Source organism: Acomys minous (genome assembly GCF_964271855.1).
Source record: "Acomys minous genome assembly, chromosome: 10".
In the NCBI taxonomy this organism is placed as follows: Eukaryota; Metazoa; Chordata; class Mammalia; order Rodentia; family Muridae; genus Acomys; species Acomys minous.
This window is the reverse complement of record NC_140491.1, coordinates 11407155-11413813: the sequence shown is the minus strand read 5'-3', so window position 1 is coordinate 11413813 and position 6659 is coordinate 11407155. Positions and strand designations below refer to the sequence as shown.

General features: G+C 38.9%; 1 pseudogene across 1 annotated transcript; it reads right to left on the bottom strand.

The window, feature by feature from the left end:
• Positions 1-3475: 3475 nt before the first annotated feature.
• Positions 3476-4060, bottom strand: LOC311607079 (protein PBDC1-like; annotated as a pseudogene). Its single transcript has one exon. The product of its transcript is annotated as a protein PBDC1-like (transcript).
• Positions 4061-6659: the final 2599 nt, after the last annotated feature.

Here is a 6659-nt window from a genome sequence, read left to right as displayed (position 1 = left end):
TCTAATATGAGGTATTCTACCTATATAAATCAATATTAATACAAGGTTTACCTCCAATACTTTGAAAATGTTAGTGCAGGCTGCTTAGGATAAACAACTTATACAAGTTAATTGTTAGTTGATCAAATCTTGGTCATGTCAATTGCTAGTTTATTTTTATCACAGGAATATTTATCTTATGTGCAGCAGATAGATTAGATAAGGTCTTCAAAAACCTCAGAGATGCAGAATATGGCATTTTAAAATGTTTTTCTTCTTATTATAAAATCAACCTTTTAAAAATCAATAGTCGGCACACGGAGAATGGGCCACACCAGATTAGAGTTCACAGAAGCCACAAATCTTCTGACAGAGACTCCAGGTGCAGTCACCAATAGGCAAAGTGATGAGTTGACTTCACGGGAGCACGTGTCTAAGGTTCTGGGACCAGGTGTTGGCTATGAAGAGGAGGAAGAGGGTGACAAGACATCGCTTCTATAGGGAGAAAAGCCACAATCCAGATTCTGGACATTTGACTACTGTAAGAGATTTTTTTATGTGGATACCTCCTAGGTGTTGGACCAGATCAAAAACTTACTGCTGCCTCACCCTGGCCACAACTTTGTGAGGCACCATCTTAGAAACGGCCCGCCCGATATCTGGATCTGTGCTACTCCGGTCTTTGTCCTGCTAGTCATTGGCAACCTCTCTTTGGTGCTTGCACAAAGATGGGACCCCTCCATCCGCTACAGCCCCCAGTTCCACAGGGCTGTATTTCTTCCAGTCCTGCCTCTTCAGGACCATGTGGCGCACGCACCCCAAGCCACACCACCATCTCTCAGTGTCCTGCTTTCTACTCCGGCCTGGTTCACGGCAACCTTCTAGGAAGGCCAAGCCCATAGGCTAAGTCTAAAGGTCCAAGGGGAAACTATCTGTCCTGGTCTCCCTATGAAGATTGGAGGATTCTTGAATCCTGAAGACCACCCTGCTATTTTGTAGGCTTTGATTACAAAGCAAACACTTCTTTTCTATGCAAAGGTGAACGAGAGAATTTATATAAATGTGGGGAGGGGCAGCCGATCATGTAGTATTACTGATGGACCGGAGAGAGCTCGGTTTCCCAGCTGCCTCTGTTTCCCTGACAGGTCAGGAGGGTGGCACAGAGCAGCTCCAGCCATTGCCAGGGGTACTTGTGGTGGGCATCTACCCAGCTTGATCTCTGGCCACTGAGCTGGGGACTCTAGGGAAGGGAACTGGGTTGAAATTCCTGTACTTAATCACCCTTCCTTACTTGTTTGCTTTTCCTTTTTTTCTGGAATGAGAGGTTCCTGCTAGGTCCATTCTCAGAGAGGAGGAAGTGGCGTATGAATGTGGAAGGGAACACACAGGCCTATGTTGGCCAGCAAAGAGAGGATCCATTCCTTCCTTCCTTCTATGACAAATCTTTGGGGCTTCCGTCTGCCCCTGTAGCCTGGGGTAACTTTCTAGGATGCCTGTTCCAGCATTTGGTGGAGGGTCTTTCAGGGCTCAGGGCAGGACAGTAGCAGAAAGCAGAGGCTAGGTCTTTGGACAGCTGAGTGGGCTGGATATTCAAGTGTGAGGTGAAATCCACCCTGAAGGCTCGGCAGGGCCACCCCTCACCTAGAACCTCTGGGCCTAGGGGCAGGGGCTGCTGGCTGGGCCTGGCCAGCTGGGTTTCTCATTGGGTGTGTGGCATGACACTGGTTCTTTTCATAAACAAAATAAAATTTAAAAAAGCAATAAGTATGTATATATACATACATAAACTCATACATAATCAACTATATCACCCCGAAAATCTTTTGATTCATTTGTACATGGTTCATGTTGAGTAGCTTATACCACACATGCAGTTCTAGAAACACTCAGAATTGTAAAGGTTTAACAAATGAAAATTTCATACTATAAAGTGTTCTTATGAGGATTAGAAAGATCTTGGGAAATAAAGGTTTTTAAGTTTTCTTACTCAAAAAGTAATATGCATATGATTCTCTAAAATAAAAGTTATTGAACTTCTTATGATTAAAAAGAGAAACTATCTGGGATCATCTGCCATTCTGAGTCAAAGAATTGTATTTGTTTAGTTCAGGTCCTGAGTCTTTATGAGTAGATGGCTCTAAAGCCAGAGTTTGTCTAACACTCAGTCTCAGGGGATGGCTTGATTGCATTTGACATTATAAAAAGGGCAGGATTTGTGTGGGCCAGGGACAGAGCTCACCTGTTTGCATCTCATGTGTCTCCCAAATGTTAAAATGTGAAGCCATACTGTCCTACTGATGTGATTCCTACTGACCTGAAATCCAGTGAGGTCTTTTGAGCACTTTCGCGTCAGTACACACCCTAGATCATGGTATGCCACATCACCATAAACGCAAAAGCCACAGAAGCAATAAAATCATGGATTTCTCAAACTATGAAACTGTTGATCAGAAACTGTTATCCAAAATAAGCATGTTTTCACATGAGTTGACTGTCTTAGGTATGTGTTGTACCAACAGAAAACTAGCAACCACAATTGTTGCACACATTTCTTCGCTAATGGTTATTTGCATTATATCTCTGTTCTCACTGTAGAGTACATGTTGAAATGATGACAATAATTTATATGAAGTCCTGTATCAAATTATTTGAAGTATATTTCTAATGCCACATACTGAGTCCCAAGGTAAGCCTCATATTTTCAGGAAATGCTTACCTTTCAATACAGTAGACAAGTAATTTCACTCTGTTAGCAAGTGAAACATGAGGGTTCTAAGTAATGTGTATTTTTACCACTGATTATTTTCTTCATTCAAACCACTATATGAGCTTTGAGAGAAGGCTGAAATGGTACTATATTGTGGTTTAGAATGGATTTTTCTAATGAATATTGTTCATTTTTACATTTATTTAAGTGCATTTGAGGTGTTCCCCTTTAGATAAATCTTATCTGAGTTCATTTCCAATATTGACTTAGTTTTCTTCACTTTAATCATTAATCTTAAGACTTAAATATAATTATTGAACTTTTAAATATGGTCTAGAATTTTAATCTTCTCGAGACACATAATTTGCAAATATTTCTCCCATACTCTAGATCGCTTTTTAAAAATTTCTTCAGCAGTCTTAGGTACTTTTCTACATTTGTATGTTTACTTTTTCTTTCCCGTCATACTAGATTTGAGAAGCCATGAACACATTCTATCACAAGTATTTTTTTAGGTAATACAAACCAAAAGGAATTTATTTACAAATTGTCTTACTTCACCAACAGTTACAGCCAAGAAACAGGGAATCGAGCAACAATTAAGTAAGACTGCTTTAATTGTGTTAAGGCTGTTATGCCCAGAGTAGCTTCTCTTACAAGCTGGAAAGATGTCTTTGTGAGCCCTCTGTTTGCATAAGGGCTGTCATCTAACCACAGGTGTCCTCTTGCAGTACCTGATTCTTGTTCAGCTAGGTCAAGGCTCTGGGTTTTCTTTTTCTCTTCCATTTCCTACTTTTCTCCTTCTCTGTTGGCTCCTTCCTCTTTTTCTCCTCCACTCCTTTCTTAGCTTCCTCTTCTTTATTGTCAGCTCCTTTCTCTTCTTTGTCCTGAACACTGATGGAAACTGCTTTTCTACACTCTTCCTGGTGCCGAGCAATTCCAATTGCAAAAAACTGAAACCTGGGTTCAAAGATGGTGTTTTCCTCGGTGTGGCCCTGGGAACGATCCAGCCACAGCAAAGCACCTAGTTATAGTGTTCTATGATCCCTTCAAATTTTAAGGAGAATGGCCTCCACTTTTCTTTAGCTGATTCAGATGTGAGCTCTTCTGTGTCCAATAAATCTACCCTGAGCTTTTCAAAATGTTCATGGAACTCAAGAGTAGATTTGGTCACCTAGTTTAGTGAGTTTCAGGAACTGTGAGTCGACTGAGGACATCAGTTTGTAATAGAGTTCAGCATGCTGATTATTCGAATGGCCCAAGCCATTTCAATATCACGGTCGTTGCCATGTGACCTCAGCGGGGAGAGAAAGCAGGGGCGATGTATACCACTTCCCCAGAAACCTGCTCTTCACTTTCACTGGCCGCATCCATGTTACAGACCAGTTAGCATAGTAAGCGAGACCCTGCCACAAATACTTAACAATATATTTTAATGGTTACAACAATAATATTTGTATTTTGCTGTGTGTGTTCTTTTACTTTTAATCAAATTATAATTGCATTAAATCCCCCCTTCTCTTGCCTCATACCAGTTCCTCTTCTGTCATCTTCTTCCAACTTTTTCCATACTTTCCTGAAACTCAAGTCCATAACAACTTTTTCTTGGGTTGTCATTATTAGTATTTTATTTTTGATACTGCAATAGAATTATGTTTTACTCTTGCATTTATCTCCTCAAACACTCTCAATATACCCCACTCTACTCTCCATTAAATTCATTGCCTCTTTTTCATCAATTGTTATTGCATGCATATGTTTATATATATATATATATATATATATATATATATATATATATATATATATTTTTTTTTTTTTTTTTTTTTTTTGCTTTTTCGAGACAAGGTTTCTTGGTTTCTTTGTGTGTAGCTTGCCTGTCCTGAATTCACTTTGTAGACCTGGCTGGCCTCAAACTCACAGAAATCTGCTTGCCTCTGCCTCTCAATTGCTGGAATTAAACTTATATATCACATCTCTCTCTCTCTCTCTCTCTCTCTCTCTCTCTCTCTCTCACACACACACACACATACATATATACATGCATATACATATGATGAGTCCATGTAGTGTTACTCATATGAATGTTTTCATGGCTGTCCGTTTGTCACTGCACAAATAATTGCTATGCTCCTCCATGGGGAAGAACAATTATTTTACTCCCAGCTTTACTCAGTTGTCTATAGTTTTTTTGTGTAGTAATGAAGCCTCATCCATTTCCATGCAGTCTGTTATGTCTATTGGTGACATCCTTGCTCAGCGCACATTTGGCTGGTCATGTTGGTGAGATTTTGTTGGTTTAATTTTTATTGTTTCTAGGAAGCATAACCTCACAGAAAACCCCATGATCTAGTCTTTCCACCCCCTCTTCTAAACGGTACCCTGAATTGTAGATTCCAGAGTATTTAGTAAGTAAGACTAGTGTGTCTGGGCTACAGAACTCTGCCATTTGATTGGATGTGATTTTCTGCCTGTTACACAGACAGGTTTTTCTTGATGAGGACAAGCAAGCACAAGAACCATAGGCTGAATGGGTGGTGTCTCACACTTCCCTGGCATCAAACACAAAATAACTCAAAATAGTTCTCCTTATGTATGGTCTAGGGGGTTTTCTGAGATGAAGGGAGCACCATCACCCTAGATGAGAAAGACCATTAACACTGATTTTTTAAAATTAATAATACATGGTGATTTGTATAACACTATACATGGGAACAAATTTGTTCACATTGCCTTTCTTACATATTGAATACTCTGTGGAAACATATTTTAAATATACATGCATAAAACATTGCAATTTTCCTTATATATTTAGTAAAAGATGAATCCCTAACGTTGGAATGCCATCAAGTCTCATTATCCCTGATAATTAGTGAAGTACAACTTGCTTCAGAATTCCAAGTATGCCACCAGGTCTCCCCATTCAGGGGACATGGACAAATATGAGGCACCAGAGTAAGGGTGAAAGTCAGAGGAAGGATAGCAGGCTACCAAGAAGAGACTTGATACCCTATGAGCATATAAAGGGGGAGGAGGTCCCCCTCTGTCACAGTCATAGGGGAGAGGAGTAAGGGGAAAATGGGAGGGAGGGAGGAATGGGAGGATACAAGGGAGGGATAACCATTGAGATGTAATATGAATAAATTAATAAAATAAAATTTAAAAAAAGAAAAAAAAAGAATCATAAAAATTAAAAAAAAAAAAAAGAATTCCAAGTATGAAGATTGCTGAAGGAATTGGCCACATGGAATTCACTAAGAAAAATCTATTTTCCTTTTTTTGTTACCATAATTATATTATAGCCAAAATATCAAGTGAAAGGCACTTTGATAGCTTTCTGGTTTGAGTACAATGGAGATTAGTTTCTCACCATTATCTTCAGGATGAAGAAGCAGGACGTTGAAAAGCTACAGAATGTTCTTTGCTAAACCACTATCTAGTCTGTGAATCATAGAAAAATTTCCATTCTGAGCTAGTGGAGTCCTTAAGATGCTCTATTTTATGTTCTTTATGTTAAAGTTAAGGAAATTGAATCAAAGAAAAGTCAGAAGATGTACAGACCTTCACAGATCATGTAAAGTGAAAAATCTTTTAACTCCCTGTCAACTGATCACTCTGTCAAATTCAATATCATTTTTAAATAAAGGCACATAATAGAGTGTGAGTGTGTATTTAGTGGACTGAGATTAATTACCCCCCAAATTGTTTTCATTTACGTCCTTTGAAATGTTGAAATGCCAATGCCTCAACTCTAAAGTGTTAGCTCCTGTTTTGCTCACACTCTTCCTAAATATAAACCTAAATGACATCTGATTCCCTTACTGGTCATTTATGCAACATAATTTTATTATTTGCCACTTGTGCCAACCATCATGAATTAGCAGTTTTTTCAGGATACTTCCTATGTAAGTAATATATTTATTCTGCAAAAGAAAGCATTTACTCTGCAGTATTAAACATCTAATTAAATGTG